Genomic DNA, 17624 nt, shown 5'->3' on the forward strand with positions numbered 1-17624 from the left:
TAATCACTGATCACTATCATTCCTCATGACTAATCACTGATCACTATCATTCCTCATGACTAATCACTGATCACCAGTGTTCCTAATGACTAATCACTGATCACCAGTGTTCCTCATGACTAATCACTGATCGCGATTTCTCCTAACGACTAATCACTGATCACTATCATTCCTCATGACTAATCACTGATCGCGATTTCTCCTAACAACTAATCACTGATCATCAATGGCCAATTCATTCAATTATTTAAAAACTCTTTTAATTTATTCTTTTTTAAGAATCTTACCTTAGCAGTAGTAGTCTAGTAAGTGTGTAACTAGAAATGTAAATTTTTATGTTTTAAGTTTTAGGTGGGTGTCCGAGGGAACAGCGCCATAAAGCGTTAGTGGTGAAAAATGATATTACATCCGTAGTGGATTAGCACTAGCATAGAGAATGAATAGGAAACAGTTTAGGGAGTTTTAGCTGAAGAGCCCACACTAGACCCGAACAGAAACCACCGTGTTCCGCCGCCCTCCTCGTTAGTATAGTGGACAGTATCTCCGCCTGTCACGCGGAAGACCGGGGTTCGATTCCCCGACGGGGAGAAACTCTCACTTTTCTTTCCCCTAAAAACAAACACACACTGTATATAAGTTAATCCAGCGTATCAAGACAGTAATTACAGACTTGAAGTTTTAGTTTCCCTCTTATTTTAGCTGTGACAGAAGAGGGGAGGAGCTTAGCTCTCATGGTTTCTGTAGTGTAGTGGTTATCACGTTCGCCTCACACGCGAAAGGTCCCCGGTTCGAAACCGGGCAGAAACATGGCTGTAATTTTGGTCACTTCTGTGAATCAAGAACCAGCAGAAACTTCACACCACATACAGTATATTCAACAAAGGGAACAAAGGGAAAGGAGCTAAAGCAGGCTTATAAAGTCACTAGAAGATACCATTGCATATTATTTATTCATTGGCATATCAAATTACAAATAGAATAGAATAGAAAATTTTAGCAAAATAGAAAATGATAGATTATAATTTATTTCTTAAATAATGTATTTCTTACAGAAAGAAGTCATCTTTGGTCATGGCACCTTACACAAACTAAACTTTTATGCATTTACAAAATTCTATACTTTCTATCAAGGAAACAGACAAAAGCAGTGACAGTGAGTAGTCCTGACGGAAACAGTTACTCGCTTTTATTTCTTGTAAATATCACCAAAAAGAGAGTTTAAAACAGAGAACGAGGATGGGCAAGGCGAGGGACAAACAGTGGTAATCAGTGATCGGTTGTTGAGAACAATGGGGATCAGTGATTGGTCATTGGGAACAATGGTGATCAGCATTTATCAATGGTGATGAATGCCATCGGGTTAGATAGTTACCTATGTTGTGTCCTGACTTGTGTATAGTGTGTCTGTTTTTGTCTTTCAGATTTTTTGCATTATAATACAGAGTACAGAGCAGTAGGTAAGGAAGCCAGCTGTCCACCATTGACATAGATGATTTAGATGGATGGATAGATGATCAGTTGATATGGTGCTAAGGTCCAGCTATTGAGTTTAGTGATATGATTTTAAAAGAAACTATTTCATGATGTACTCTTTTTGAACTGTTTTTTGGAGCCAAATTCACTGAACTTCAGTCTCACCTGATATCCAGATGTTACAGAAAAGGACAATAGAATTTTCCTAAATGAATTTCCATTTTAGGATATTTGCCATTGGAGGAATTATACAGAACCAGGTGTTTACTTCCAGCATTTTTTGATTCAGCTCTGATTGCAGACCTTAACTCAGGTCTCTAAACTGGTGTTAGGAGAAGTATCCAGCTAAACATGGGATAAGCAATATACAGTATTTACAGTAATGTGCTGTCTATAATTCATCCAATGGCGAATATCCTAAAATGTCATTTCATTTAGGCAAATTCTATTGTACTTTTCTGTAACATCTGAATATCAGAAGAGACTTAAGTTTTATAAATCTGGCTCCACAAAACAGTTCAAAAAGCTTTGTTCTCAGAGAGTACATTATGAAATAGTTTCAGTGAAAATCATATTACTGAACATATCTGACACTTAGCACCATGTCGATTTTGCCTAATCCTTAATAGCTGTTGGATAACAGGCTTCCTTACCTACTGCTTAGACCAGGTATGTACTCTGTATTATATTTCAAAAATAACTAATCACCATTGCTCCCATGACTAATCACTGATCACCAATGACCAATTCATTCATTTATTTGAAAACAATCAGTTAATTTTTTTTTTTTGAAAAATCTTACATTAGCAGTAGTAGTGAAATAAGTGTCTGGTTTTGTGGATCCACACGACACACTAACTAGAAATGTTAAGTTTTATGTGAAGTACAAGTGCTAAGTTTTAGGTGGGTGTGTGAGGGAACATAGTGCCATAAAGCATAAGAGGCTAATTTTTTTCCTCCTAAAAACAATTATAGATTAGAAAGTTTCTCTAACTTTGTTTATTTTTGGCTGTGATAGAAGTGGGGAGGGGCGGAATTGATATGGTTTCTGTCCTGTAGTGGTTATCACGTTTGCCTCACATGTGAAAGGGCCCCGGTTTGAAACCGGGCAGAAACAAAGGGAAAGGCGCTAAAGCGTGCTTATAAAGTTACTAGAAGATGTCACTGCCTATTATTATTTATAAATTGGCATATCAAATTGCAAAAATGATATTTACAAGTAATAAAAGTGAGTAACTGTTTCCTTCAGGACTACTCACTGTCGCTGCTTTTGTCTGCTTCCTTGATACAAAGTATAGAATTTTGTAAATACATAAAAGTTTAGTTTGTGCAAGGTGCCATGAACAAAGATGACTTCTTTCTGTAAGAAACAATATGCAATGGCATCTTCTAGTAACTTTATAAGCGTGCTTTAGCTCCTTTCCCTTTGTTCCCTTTGTTGAATATACTGTATGTAGTGTGAAGTTTCTGCTGTTCACAGTGACCAAAATTACAGTCATGTTTCTGCCCGGTTTCGAACCGGGGACCTTTCGCGTGTGAGGCGAACGTGATAACCACTACACTACAGAAACCATGAGAGCTAAGCTCCTCCCTTGTTCTGTCACAGCTAAAATAAGATCTATAATTACTTTCTTGACAGCTGTGTCAGCCATCCAACACCAATATTGTCCAGTAACATCAATCGACATGGTGCTAAAGTCCAACTACTGAGTGCCAGTGTTAAGTTTGTTCCATGATATGGTTTTAAAAGAAACTATTTCATAATGTGTAGTTAACACAGTGAACACCAATATTGTCCAGTAACATCAATCGACATGGTGCTAAAGTCCAACTACTGAGTGCCAGTGTTAAGTATGTTCCATGATATGGTTTTAAAAGAAACTATTTCATAATGTGTAGTTAACACAGTGAACTATTTAAGCTAATGGCATTTATCACCATATCTAAGGGCAAACACACAAAAAAACTTGACATTAATCAAAACAACAAATCTAGCGACTTTTTGTGCAGACTTTAGTGGCTGTCTTGAACTCGAGCTCTCCAGCTGCTGTTATATGAGTTGAGAGAGCAGGTTCGCTCAACTCACTATCAGTGTGTAATGTCTGACAGCCAATCACTGATCACTATCATTCCTCATGACTAATCACTGATCACCAGTGTTCCTAATGACTAATCACTGATCACCAGTGTTCCTCATGACTAATCACTGATCATCAATGGCCAATTCATTCAATTATTTAAAAAACTCTTTTAATTTATTCTTTTTTAAGAATCTTACCTTAGCAGTAGTAGTCTAGTAAGTGTGTAACTAGAAATGTAAATTTTTATGTTTTAAGTTTTAGGTGGGTGTCCGAGGGAACAGCGCCATAAAGCGTTAGTGGTGAAAAATGATATTACATCCGTAGTGGATTAGCACTAGCATAGAGAATGAATAGGAAACAGTTTAGGGAGTTTTAGCTGAAGAGCCCAGACTAGACCCGAACAGAAACCACCGTGTTCCGCCGCCCTCCTCGTTAGTATAGTGGACAGTATCTCCGCCTGTCACGCGGAAGACCGGGGTTCGATTCCCCGACGGGGAGAAACTCTCACTTTTCTTTCCCCTAAAAACAAACACACACTGTATATAAGTTAATCCAGCGTATCAAGAAAGTAATTACAGACTTCCACTTCTAGTTTCCCTCTTATTTTAGCTGTGACAGAAGAGGGGAGGAGGTTAGCTCGCATGGTTTCTGTAGTGTAGTGGTTATCACGTTCGCCTCACACGCGAAAGGTCCCCGGTTCGAAACCGGGCAGAAACATGGCTGTAATTTTGGTCACTTCTGTGAACCAAGAACCAGCAGAAACTTCACACTACATACAGTATATTCAACAAAGAGAACAAAGGGAAAGGAGCTAAAGCAGGCTTATAAAGTCACTAGAAGATGCCATTGCATATTATTTATTCATTGGCATATCAAATTACAAATAGAATAGAATAGAAAATTTTAGCAAAATAGAAAATGATAGATTATAATTTATTTCTTAAATAATGTATTTCTTACAGAAAGAAGTCATCTTTGGTCATGGCACCTTACACAAACTAAACTTTTATGCATTTACAAAATTCTATACTTTCTATCAAGGAAACAGACAAAAGCAGTGACAGTCAGTAGTCCTGAAGGAAACAGTTACTCGCTTTTATTTCTTGTAAATATCACCAAAAAGAGAGTTTAAAACAGAGAACGAGGATGGGCAAGGCGAGGGACAAACAGTGGTAATCAGTGATCGGTTGTTGAGAACAATGGGGATCAGTGATTGGTCATTGGGAACAATGGTGATCAGCATTTATCAATGGTGATGAATGCCATCGGGTTAGATAGCTACCTGTGTTGTGTCCTGACTTGTGTATAGTGTGTCTGTTTTTTGTCTTTCAGATTTTTTGCATTATAATACAGAGTACAGAGCAGTAGGTAAGGAGGCCAGCTGTCCAACATTGACATAAATGATTTAGATGGATGGATAGATGATCAGTTGACATGGTGCTAAGGTCCAGCTATTGAGTTTAGTGATATGATTTTAAAAGAAACTATTTCATGATGTACTCTTTTTGAACTGTTCTTTGGAGCCAAATTCACTGAACTTCAGTCTCACCTGTTATCCAGATGTTACAGAAAAGTACAATAGAATTTTCCTAAATGAATGACCATTTTCGGATATTTGCCATTAGACGAATTATACACAACCAGATGTTTACCTTCCAGCATTTTTTGATTCAGCTCTGATTGCAGACCTTAACTCAAGTCTCTAAACTGGTGTTAGGAGAAGTATCCAGCTCTTTGCCTGTCCACCACAGACACTGGAGAGAGATTTGGCCTGGAGCACATAGAGCCGGGATGCTGTTCAATTCCACTGAACAAATATCCGGAAATGGCAATTCACTTAGGCAAATTCTATTGTACGTTTCTGCAACATCTGGATTTCAGAAGAGACTGAAGTTTTATAAATTTGGCTTCACCAAACAGTTTCAAAAAGCTTTGCTCTCAGACAGTACATTATGAAATAGTTACTTTCAAAACCATATCATTGAATATATCTGATGCTGGCACTCAGTAATTGGACCTTAGCATCATCCTGATTTTTACTAATCATAAATATCGGTGTTAGATAGATGACTTCCCATTGCATAGACCAGGTATGTACTCTGTACTGCAATGCAAAAATATCTGACAAGTTAAATCATTTGAAAGGCAAAAAAAAAAAAAAAAAAAAAAAAAAAAAACCAGACACATAGTATACAAGTCAGGACTCACACAACAGCTAACTATCTAAGCCCATGATGTTTATCATTATGTCTAACTGCAAACACAAAAAACCTTCACATTAGTCAAAACAACAGTCCATTCATCATTCACAGTATCGCCTCATTCATGTTAAACTGTAGGACACAAGCTGTAATTACATTAGTAATGCGAATGGGGTGGGAGAATGTATGCTAAAGTTAAATAGATAGTTTCTGCAATTTAGTGATAAATATAACAGTAAACATTTTAAAACTTTATAACGCTGGCTGTAAGGTAAAAAATTAATTCATGGGTTAGCAAGTCATTCATGAAAAAGCAAATATCTAGGATCTGCCTTAAGAAGCACTCCAGCTGTGTAGACAATGTACAGTCATTCATTTATTAAAAGAAAAATCTTTTAATTTATTTAAAAAAGTATCTGATCAGTGAACACAGAGCATAGCTAGAATTACACAATAGTAATCTAGTAAGTCTCTGGTCCATACAACGCACTAACTAGAAGTGAGTTTTAGGTCAAGTGGTTAGGTCAAAGCCTTAGTGGCCTAAAATATGTTACATTCATAGTAATTTAGCACTATTTACCACTACCATAGAGAATGAATGGGAAATGGTTTAGGGAGTTTTAGCTAAATCATCCAGACATGACCAAAACAGCAGCTGTGTTTCTGCCCGGTTTCGAACCGGGGACCTTTCGCGTGTGAGGCGAACGTGATAACCACTACACTACAGAAACCATGCTGATGAAACGCCGCACCACTTCTGCCACAGCTAAAATAAGAGCCATAATTACTTTCATGACAGCTGTGTCAGCCATCCAACACCAATATTGATGAGTTAGCAAAATGTAACATCAATAGACATGGTGCCAAGGTCCAACTACTGAGTGCCAGTGTTAAGTTTGTTCCATGATATGGTTTTAAAAGAAATTAGTTATAATGTGTAGTTAACACAGTTAACTATTTAAGCTGATGGCATTTATCACCATATCTAAGGGCAAACACACACACAAACTCGAGATCTCCAGCTGCTGTTATATGAGTTGAGAGAGCAGGTTCGCTCAGCTCACTATCAGTGTGTAATGTCTGACTGCTCACAGCCAATCACTGATCACCATTGTTTCTCAACAACCAATCACTGAACACCATTGTTCCTAATGTCTAGTCACTGATCACCATTGTTCCTAATGACTAATCACTGATCACCAGTGTTCCTAATGACTAATTACTGATCGTCATCATCTTCTAGTGACTTTATAAGCGTGCTCTAGCTCCTTTCCTCTGAAAAGAGATGACAACACTGGGAAAAAGCTCAGTCCTGGTTTAGCATGATGAAAAAGCTCATATCTAGTAGCTGCCTTAAGTAGCAGTTACTCTTCAACTGCATAGACAACGTACAATCATTAGTTTATTTTAAAATCTTTTAATTTACTTTTTAGAGAATCTTACCTTAGCAGTAGTAGTGTAGTAAGTGTCCGGTTTTGTGGATACACACAAAACACTAACTAGAAATGTTAAGTTTTATGTGAAGTACAAGTGGTAAGCTTTAGGTGGGAAAGGAACAGCACCATAAAGCATTAAAGGCTAAAAATATATTACCTACAGCAACCATACAGTCCCTGTGTAAGTGGTTACTATACGCAGAACTACTGTCAGAGCTGCTGTTATAGAAAATTAATCAACACCTTTATTAGATTATTTTTTTAAAAAATGTAAATAACATACTTATTATCTTCTCCCAACCCACATGATTCTCTAATAAGGACATATCAGTGTTTAAAGATAACAGACCCCTCAATAGGAAATCTTTAATGAAAAAAAACCCATCCATTTCATCACAACCTTTTCCTGCAATTGTGTAACAAGGCACCCTGAGGTAAAAGCAGACCATTGCTGTTCTTGCCAATGTTGGTACGACTTCCACAGAACAGAAAAGGGAAGGCTTGTGAACAGCTTCTGGCTAGATCACTCAGTAAGCTTTAATTATCAGTCTCCAAAATGAGTGAGTGTATGTGTGTGTGTGTGTGTGTGTGTGTGTGTGAGCGTGAGCGTGTGTTCCTGCGAAAATAGAGCTTAAACCAGCATGAATTTATTCTGTTCCTGCTGGTGCAGGTCATTTTTCAGCAGGTGTGTATGTGTGTGGATCCTGTCGTCCCAGAGAGAAGCTCCCAGTGTGTTTATGTTCTTGTCTAAGTGTGTTAAACTCTGTTTCCATGAATACACACATCCACGACTCCACTGCTCACTGTGCTTTCTGTCTGATGGCCCTCGGGGAGTGTGTGCTCTCTTTCAAACGGAGGGAACTGCACTCTGTGAATCAGGCTAGAGGACACCTTACAGGCTCAGTCATGTAAGGAGTTTTGAATACTGTTGCTTTTTACATCTCTCAGGTCTGTATAAAAGACTGGAAATGACGCTCACCTTTAAAATTACTGAAAACCATAATTTGCACTATTAGTTGTTAATGAAATGTTTGGTTTGATGATGTATTAAAATAGTGCTAAAGATATTAGCTTTAATGATTCTGAAAACTGAGCCAGTTAATTAGATATCTGAGTTACAAAAAGACAATGAGAAACCAACACACACCTCTGGACTTAAGGGCAGAGATTTAGTGCCAGAAATCCATTATGATGGATAAACTTTAACTGTTTTGTATATTGGAAAACTCAATTAACTACTCCTCATAGGCAATTTTGTAGAAAAGGCTACCACACAACAACTGTTGGGATTCAGACTGATTTCTTCTAACTTTTTGGGTTGTCATCATTTGACATTGGATTGAATGACAAAATTGATTAAAAATTAGCCAAATGAACAAAAAACATATTTATCAGTTTTAAAATTAAAAAAATAAATAAAAAAAAACAGAACACACACACACAAAAAAAAATGTAAGTTACAGAGAAACCGCAAAACAGTTCTCCAGTGTCGGAAAACTTAAAAATGCTCCATACCTCTGACTGTTACTGCACTGATACTGGAGACTCCTTACAAAATATGCTAAATAAATGCCTTCAATCTTTGTCATTTCTCATAGATTAGCATGCTAGCTAAACTAGCGGATTAGCAAGTTAGCACGCTGAACAAATCACCACTGAGACGCTAAACAAAAACACCCTGTATTTAAGTAAATGCAGGATGGCAAGAAAGTAATTATAGATTAGAAGCTTTAGTTTGGTGCTTATTTTAGCTGTGACAGAAGCGGGGAGGGGTTTTATCGCTCTGGTGTCTGTAGTGTAGTGGTTATCACGATTGCCTCACACATGAAAGGTTCCTCGCCTGAAACCAAGCAGAAACATAACTGCTACTTTGTTCATTTCTGTGAACAGCAGAAACTTCACACCACATACAGTATATTGAACAAAGGTTATTTAGAAACAGCTTCACAATGAGCAGCTATTTCCACAGTATAATATTTAAGCGAAAAGAAGGCAATGATGTACACCGTCCCCCTCTTTAGTATAGTGGACAGTATCTCTGCCTGTCACTTTCTGCCTGGTTTGGATTATTTATATTTGGATTATTACAGGCATCTTACCTTTGATCAGTGAACACGGAATGTAGCTAAAGTTACGCAATAGTAATCTAGTAAGTCTCTGGAGCCATACAACACACTAACTAGAAATGAGTTTTAGGTCAAAGCCTTAGTGGCCAAAAATATATTCCATCCATAGTGGTTTTGGACTGCCATAATAATCCAAACCAGCCAGAAACACACAGTAGTCACCATTTTGATATTAGTGTGACTGAAAAAAACAAAAAAAAAACCTGCAAACATCTCACTATATTATTTCAGAAACAGCCTCACAGTGAGTAGCTGTTTCTACAATATAATACTTATAAAATGCACTTTTAAAATGCACTTTTAAAATGCTCCTTGTTAGTATAGAGAATGAACTACCACAAAGAATGAATGTGAAACAGTTTAGGAGTTTAAGCTACCATCCACTATACTAACAAGGGTGATGATGGAAATCAGTGTTTTCTTGTGTGTTTTAAAACTGTAACTGTGGTAAGTAATATACTGTGTATACAGCTACTAACTGTGAGGCTGTTTCTGAATAACATAGAGCAATGATTGCATTTTTTTCCCTTTGGTCACACAAATATCAAAATAACATCGCTGTTTTTTGCCCAGTTTCAAACCAGGAACTGTTCACATATGAGGCAACCATGATAACCACTACACTACAGAATCCACAGTAACAAAAAAAAAGCACTTCCCAGTTCCATCAGAACTAAAATATGAGAAGCTTATACCCTGTAACACCTTTTCAATTGACTTAAATAGCAAGTGTATTTGTTTAGTGTTTCTGTGTTGATTTATTCAGAATGCTAACTCGGTAATCAGCTAGTTTAGCTAGCACGCTAATCAACAGGCATTCTTCACAATGCTGTATCTAAGCTGCCTTAAATATGATACATACTCTCCACTAACATTACTTATTATGATTAATTCTGTCAGAAAAAAGGACAAGAGTCTACTTTTAGTCAACAAACATTGAGTATAGATATATTTTGCACATATTTTGGTGAGTCTCCTTTCTTCATTAATGAACCGCCACTTTTGCCTTTTGCTCATTACATATCTATATCTAAACCTGGATTTCTTTAAAGCCGCTGTGACAATGCCTATTGTGAAAAATGCTGTCCAAATATACCAGAATTTAATACAGGGTCGCCAGTACTGCATTACAAAGCCAGCACAAAAACAAGCCTAATACAAAAAAAAAAAAAAAAAGTAAAACCCCCTATATACAGTTTATAAAGTCCATGTCATGCTTTAATCGCAAAATCTATTAATATAATATTTTTTAAAAATTCATATAATACATGATAATGAAGCAGTATAAAAAAAAAACGACTACTCGTGTGTAAGAAATAAAGATGGTAAAATGAGAAAATAATTAGAATTGCAGTAAGTGTATGTGTACAGTCGAATGAATGCAACATGTTTTCAGACAGCCACCTGGTGGGTGTGTGAGAGTGTGTGTGTGTGTGTGCGTGTGTGTGTGCTGGCATCATGAATCAACAAGCACTTGGAAGGAGGAAGTAACACTTGTAACACTCTGAAGGTGGCAACACTTTGAACATTAATGTTCCAACCAACACCTCCCTGATTTGTCTTAACATTACTAGGTTTTTAGCATGTATGATTAACTAGCGAAAATTTAACATGTAAAAACAAACAGCAAATGAGAAATAAATCTGGAATGGGATGTTCAACAAGAACATATGGGTCAGATGTCCACATACTTTTGGCCATATAGCATATTAGAATGAGTGTATTAGTATAAACCTGTGATTTGCCTAGCAGCCATAACTACTGTAGAAGCTACTGTTAAAGAAATTTAATCAATACCATTTGACCAATCAGATATGCTGTGGTATAAGTCCAGTTGAAAGACCTGCTCATTTAGACCATGCATGATTGTTTCTGATTGCTAGATAAGTACTAGCTGGGTATTTCTCTAACGTGTGAATGTTTAAGAAAATACTCAGTTAATGAACGGAACAGAAAAAAATGATGGAGGGAAAAATGGATTTAAATTAAACCGAGATGCATGCATGATTCTACTGTTGAGCAAGCATATTTCCTTGCCTCATCCTCAATGGAGGAGATGTGTAGAGAATACAAAAACTCCAAATCCTGCTCATCCAGCACAAAGCCCATCGGATTCAGTCTGATGTCATTACTTTATAATTATTTGGCCTCAGGGATTCGGATCTCTGCTTAGAAAAGCTCGAAGTGCTGAGCTGCTGCTACATAATCTGATAGTGATAACACATACTGAATGACAATCATAAAGCCTTTCACTCATCTCCATTCTGTCGTGGCACATTAGTTGGTGCACTTTGATAACTCCATAATGGTGACATGCACTGTCGGGATTCAAGACAAGTGCTGGAGAATCGGAAAAACTCAGTCAAGCAAGGCTGGCGGTTGATGAAGCGGTGCTCTTAACTTGACACAGCTGCTCACTCTAACAATATGTAGCTCTGAGAGAAGTCAGTCTATGCTGTAACACACACACACACACACACACAGAGAGAGACACAGCACTGCCAACTATTGATCTCTTCTTTCCCACCACTTTTATTCTGGCCCGAGGAGAGCAGTTTCTGAATCCTCATGACCTACCCATCAGTCACGCTAGGCAGAAGATTAGGAGAGCCCCTAATGCATGAAATTACCAAATGAAATTACACTCTTTGGTTCAGACGGTTTCAAATAACACTAAAATAGGCCAGCTTTGTACGAATAATACCAATTTTCCTGTTATGAATAAAGCCCAAAGCTAAATGCTGAATGTCTTCCTATTGAGCTTTGAGTCATGAATCCTGGCCAGTTATTGTGATCTGGTGTATGTGAACAGGATGCACCCTGGGGTGAGAATGATTATTGCAGGATTCTGGTCACAGCTGCAGGAAGGGGCTTGGTATTTCCAGAAGTGTCAGAAAGACAGGAAATGACAATCTATTCCTGTGTGATGTGCCCACCTGGAGAGATGGAATAGCATTACTGTCCTGTGAGGCACAACAGAAACATTATGCAAAAAAAAAAAAAAAAAAAAAAAAAACATATAAACACCCAGTGGAATTCTATTTTTGGGATGATCGTTTAATCGGTAAAATGCTCCCAGGAGGTGTCAGTGGGTCCAGACATACTGTACATTTCCTATTAGTTCTACTGCGATTACTGAATAATGCTGAATAATACAGAAGGATATAAACAGGGTTTACTGAAATGTAACACACATGGTGGGTCCAGACTTATATTACTCTCTCTCATAAATCTGTAACTTTTTTTGTTTAGTTTCACTGTGTGTAATGAATAATTCAAAGCTACTACAATTTTTCTCCCTAATTTGGTCTTGGTTAATTTCCACCCACCAGCCAGTTCTCCCCTATCATATGACAGTTACGAGCTGGGGAGGGTCCACGACATGCAAAGCTAGCCAACCACATCTTTCTTGAACTGCTGGAAGGATAAGCATCATCTACCCTCTTCCACATACAGGAGCTCACTGACACCCACAATTTGCTAGTGTCACAGTGATTGACAGGGGAGAGAGTATGCATCCCTCCCACCCAGACAGCATGGCCAATATTTAGCTTTCTTGGACTCCCAGCGGTTGATGGCTGTGGCATCGTCAGGATTTGAACTTGTGATACACTGAAGATAGAACAAACATGATACTACAGTATGGTTGGTGGCTGTCATATGATAGGGACGAGCTGGCTGGTGGGTGGGAACTGGCCAAGACCAAATTAGGGAGAAAAAAGGGGAAAAGTTCTTTGAATAACTACATAAACTTGTACTGAAACTTTGATACTCTAACAGAATGTCTGAAGAGTATTATTAGCTAAAAACACACGTCAGGTTACATTGTTTTAAACCTGGGCCACATCAGTTGTATCCTTTACATAAAAGGTCAGAAATATTTTTACTTCGTACTCTCTACAATTGTGTTCATGCTATGCATATACTATTTGAATATACTATTTTGCAGTGAGAGTGCAGTCCCTGATTCGGAACCTACAATTCAAGTTTATTACTTTTTTTTTTTAGACTTTTAGCTTCATCTCATCTGTTCAGAGTTCATGCCATTAGTCAAAAGTGGTAACATGAAGCACCACTACAAACTGTCTTATTTATAGCTATGAAATAATCATTTATGGTTAAGCATTAAAATGTAACTCTTATCACCATTCAGTAATGTTAGTTGCTTATTCAGACCTTTGTAACAAAGGAATTTTATGTAATTTGACCTTCACATTTTTCTCTTACCTGAACACCCCTGCCTTAAATGCTCTAGGCAAAGTTAGACAGATTTAGTTACACACCTTTTCTTAGACTTTTGTTTTGTGAATATTAAAAAGCAGCAACAAATGCTAGTAACTCTTTACCAATTTTGACATTTGAGCATTTCATATTGTCATGTGTGGGTGATTTAGATGCTATTTCTCTATGGATAACTGAACAAAACTTACATTTGACAGTAAACGGATGAAAAACCAACAAAATGGGATAGGTGATAGGTTACCTACATGAAACTGAACCCAAAATACCAGTTATACAACTAAAATATGTTTGGCGGCCTGGGAAAACCCATCAGATATCATATTACACGAGAGACACATAATACGAAAGACATAATATTTAACCCACATGCACAAGTCGCCTTCATACTGCTGCTCAGAAGTATTAACAGAGTTTACACTATTAAAATACTACTGTGCAATAAATTGTAGTTTTTGAATGTTTAGTGTTTATTGTATAATTTGTTTACTGTACTGTATATTGTATAGTTTATAGCTTACATGATTAGTGCATTGTCTGTATTAAATGTATTTATAGACTTTGCTTTGTTCATTACTGCATTACTTATCCTCTTGTCTGTCACTGGTTCATGTCAAATGGAGCAAATGTAGTAAATGGTGATTCTGAACTATATTTCATTCCTAACATGAAATCTGTCCGTAATGACAGGAATGACAGGAAGTAAGCCTACATGACCTGACTTGAGAGTCTCAGTGACTGAATTCTGGCAAACAGCTGCTTATAATTTACTTTGACACCTCAACTTTAAGAAGTCATAAATATATTTCACCAAATTGACATGGAAATGTTTTTATTTGCTTCTTAACCTTGCCTAGGCTATCTTCCTGCAAAATATCATGTTGTGTAAGGAGCCAATTTAACAACCATGGTGGTAAAAATAGTCAGTCAAAAATGTCTGATACCTTGCTAGCTATAAGTGTGATTTCCTCACACAGTGAATGTCACAATTTGAACAAGCAGCTATAGCTGGAGTTCATAAACCTCCACTACCTGAGATCAGACTATTCTTTAGATGAACAATTTCATTAGCACAAATAAAGTAGCTAAATCTTATGAAAACATTATGACTCAAATTAGTATCCCATAGACATATTAAATGAAACTGCATGTCTTACTACATTGTGTGCAAAAAAAAAGAAAAGTTAGTTTTTCAGAGGTCTCCCAATGTTTCCATAATATGGGCATTAGCCAGGCATTCACTGATTTTGATTTCCCAGCCAAAAGAGAAGCATGCAGTTATCTCAAACAACTCAATACGCTAAAAACAACCAAGTTGTCAGGTGCATTCAAAGAACCCATTTTTGAATTATCATGATTAGTAAATATTGCGTATCATTTTTTCTTGGGCTTCCTAAGCGACGTATGAAGACCAAGGACCTGACTGACAGAACAGAACCTGAATTATAAATATTTGGCATATGTCTTGCACTGAATTTTAATTTTTGAACACTAACTGCTCGGTAGTTGCTGCCAAAGCATTAATGGATAGGGTCACATCACAATACTGCAGCAGCAAAACAAATTAAACAATATTACAAGCCATTGTAGTGCACAATATGAACCTCTTTTTGTGTTTCTCAGCTGGAGACATGGATGTGCCATGTTTCCTGCACTTACTGAGGCTCGTTATGTTGCGCACACCTGCTGGGAATAAGCTGGGGTTTAAAGGCCTGCTATACACACCTGCTGCTCCTGATGGAGACAAGCTGAGAGACAGAGAGCAAAAAACACAATCGCCCATATTTAATGTGCATATGAATGGAGGGAAATGAACAACAGGGAAAAACATTTGTAATCCACACATGAATAAAAGTGAGGAAAGTGAGGGAGTCGCTCATTTTATTGTTCTCCTGTTCCAAAATGCTGCTATATGTATAAATTAGTTTAAAATAAAGGCACCGTTTAAATTTTCTGCCTCTTTTCCCTTGGGTTTTTTTTTCTTTTGTCTTCTATATAGGTAAATCTCATTTGCTTCGCATTTGGCTTCATAAAACCTGCAGTTCCCAAATTTCCAAATGACTCCAGGTTGTAAATAATTAAGGAGGTTAATATGTGGCTTGGGTTTGTGATTGTAAACAAAACCATTAAAGTCCTTCCTCAAGTTGCTGTGCAATTTACACTAAAATAATTAAACCATTATCACAATAAACAGATGCTTTTTTGTGTCCTGGTCTAAGGTCGGGCCATAATAGAATGATTAAATGAAGATTAAAAAGGTTGTGTGGATAGGTGAAATATATGGCATACTATAAGACGAAACAGCACACAGATGGAGAAGACAAAATAGGAATATATTGTACAACAGGGTACTGGATAACAAAGAAAATCCAAAACGCAGACATAAACTAAAATGGCAGTCACACCAAACACCCAGTGAAAAAACTCACTGTCTACAGAGCATCCACACAATAAATAAGGCTACACTGATCTAGCAACCAAAACTAAAATAGAAGAGCAATTATTGAGGTCCAAAAACAAGCACAGCGTTCTTTACCAATCAGATCAATCAGTTTTAACAAACACCAACATGGTAATGAGCATTAAGATAACAGAGCACTCTTCTTCGTACATTGCTTAACAAATCCAAGATAAAGTCACGTATTTACTAATTGTCCTAGTTCCACTACTTTGGTTGTTCTCAGCTTATAAAATAGCACTTGATCCAGCACATACTATTATTTAGCATTTTATATATATTATAACATGCATATATATATTATAACTAACTGATAGTTCCTTAATAAAGCCATGAGAAACTAAATTGAGGTTATGAAATTGTTACTTGTGCAAGGTAGGTAGGCTATTTTATCATGCTTTTATTTCACAATTTTGAGTTGTTGAATGAATATAATAATGCTGACTATTTTGTTAAATTGATGCACTCTCCTATAAAGAAAAAGCATGAAGGATAAGCTGACCAAGCACTCATCTGCTACACTTACAGCTCATTTTAAGTAAGTGTGTTTAAGTAAGTACGTTTTTCGTAAATGTCTCCATACAAAAGTTAGTCCTTGAGATAAGAAAAGTCGATGATGCTGTTTTCTTATTGGCTTCAACTGGCATTTCATAGTTTTTTGAAAAAAATATTTTTTTTTTTACAGCCCAAACATAAAGATCAGCATGATATATTGTGGTTACATCACTGTCAGATGTTGGACCTAATACTGCTCCTTGCTCAAGTCAGCATTGCACAAGAAACACACAAAAATCATAAGAGTTGTGCATCACTGAGACAAGCCACCATTAAGGCAAACTCCACCCTGTGTGTGCAACTCTTGCATAACTTCTGAATAGCACTTAAGTCAGTAATTCCATTGAGGTCTGAATATGGCAATTTTGCTGCCATATACATAAACTGCAATTTTGATACTATATCTTCACTAAGCACTCTCAACTCAACTCTGAATATGCATTATTTTGTACTTACACTAGTCAATACAGATTCATTTTAGCAATTCCAGTGTTCGTGATAATATGCTAGAAATCTATAGCTTGTACGCCCAACATTTTAACATTCCTTATTTCCGCATCTATTAATTTCTCAAACTACAACCTTGCAGAGCAGAAACACAAAAGACAGCTTCGTTAATCTGTGATGAAATAATCCAAAACAGGCAATATTTTATTTTCCCATAATCTTCTTGGTATAGGAATATTGTGTTACCTGTGAGTTTTGTGTCTTAATCTTCTACTTAAATGTGTCACCAAAAAAAAAAAAAGGATTCAAATTATGCACAAACTTTTTAAGCTTTGAGTTTGTCCACACTGAGGAAAGAACAACTCCTAACGCACTTAGTCTAAGGGTAATTGTTTTGTTTAATTGATTTTTTTCTTTCTTCAGTCTTCAGTACTTGTAAATGATCCTCCAAATCTGTATTATTCAATCAGTGAGAAGAATCTGCATTGATATTACCTGTAGAGTTGTGTGGGTCTGGTGGTGCATGGAAACGACAAACTGTTCAGGAAAGTGTAAATAATGGGAATGCTGAATCTGATTGATCAGAAGGTTGACTAATTTTCTATGAA

General features: G+C 36.8%; 6 non-coding genes across 6 annotated transcripts; 4 read left to right on the plus strand and 2 right to left on the minus strand.

Moving 5' to 3' along the window:
• Positions 1 to 516: 516 nt before the first annotated feature.
• Positions 517 to 588, plus strand: trnad-guc (transfer RNA aspartic acid (anticodon GUC)). Its single transcript has one exon. It is a non-coding gene; the product is annotated as a tRNA-Asp (tRNA).
• Positions 589 to 734: 146 nt separating this feature from the next.
• Positions 735 to 807, plus strand: trnav-cac (transfer RNA valine (anticodon CAC)). The gene has a single exon. It is a non-coding gene; the product is annotated as a tRNA-Val (tRNA).
• A 2164-nt stretch (positions 808 to 2971) lies between these two features.
• trnav-cac (transfer RNA valine (anticodon CAC)) lies at positions 2972 to 3044 on the minus strand. The gene has a single exon. It is a non-coding gene; the product is annotated as a tRNA-Val (tRNA).
• Positions 3045 to 3980: 936 nt separating this feature from the next.
• On the plus strand, positions 3981 to 4052 carry trnad-guc (transfer RNA aspartic acid (anticodon GUC)). The gene has a single exon. It is a non-coding gene; the product is annotated as a tRNA-Asp (tRNA).
• A 146-nt stretch (positions 4053 to 4198) lies between these two features.
• trnav-cac (transfer RNA valine (anticodon CAC)) lies at positions 4199 to 4271 on the plus strand. Its single transcript has one exon. It is a non-coding gene; the product is annotated as a tRNA-Val (tRNA).
• Positions 4272 to 6413: 2142 nt separating this feature from the next.
• On the minus strand, positions 6414 to 6486 carry trnav-cac (transfer RNA valine (anticodon CAC)). The gene has a single exon. It is a non-coding gene; the product is annotated as a tRNA-Val (tRNA).
• Positions 6487 to 17624: the final 11138 nt, after the last annotated feature.

The sequence above is a fragment of the Pangasianodon hypophthalmus genome, chromosome 19 (genome assembly GCF_027358585.1).
Source record: "Pangasianodon hypophthalmus isolate fPanHyp1 chromosome 19, fPanHyp1.pri, whole genome shotgun sequence".
In the NCBI taxonomy this organism is placed as follows: domain Eukaryota; kingdom Metazoa; phylum Chordata; class Actinopteri; order Siluriformes; family Pangasiidae; genus Pangasianodon; species Pangasianodon hypophthalmus.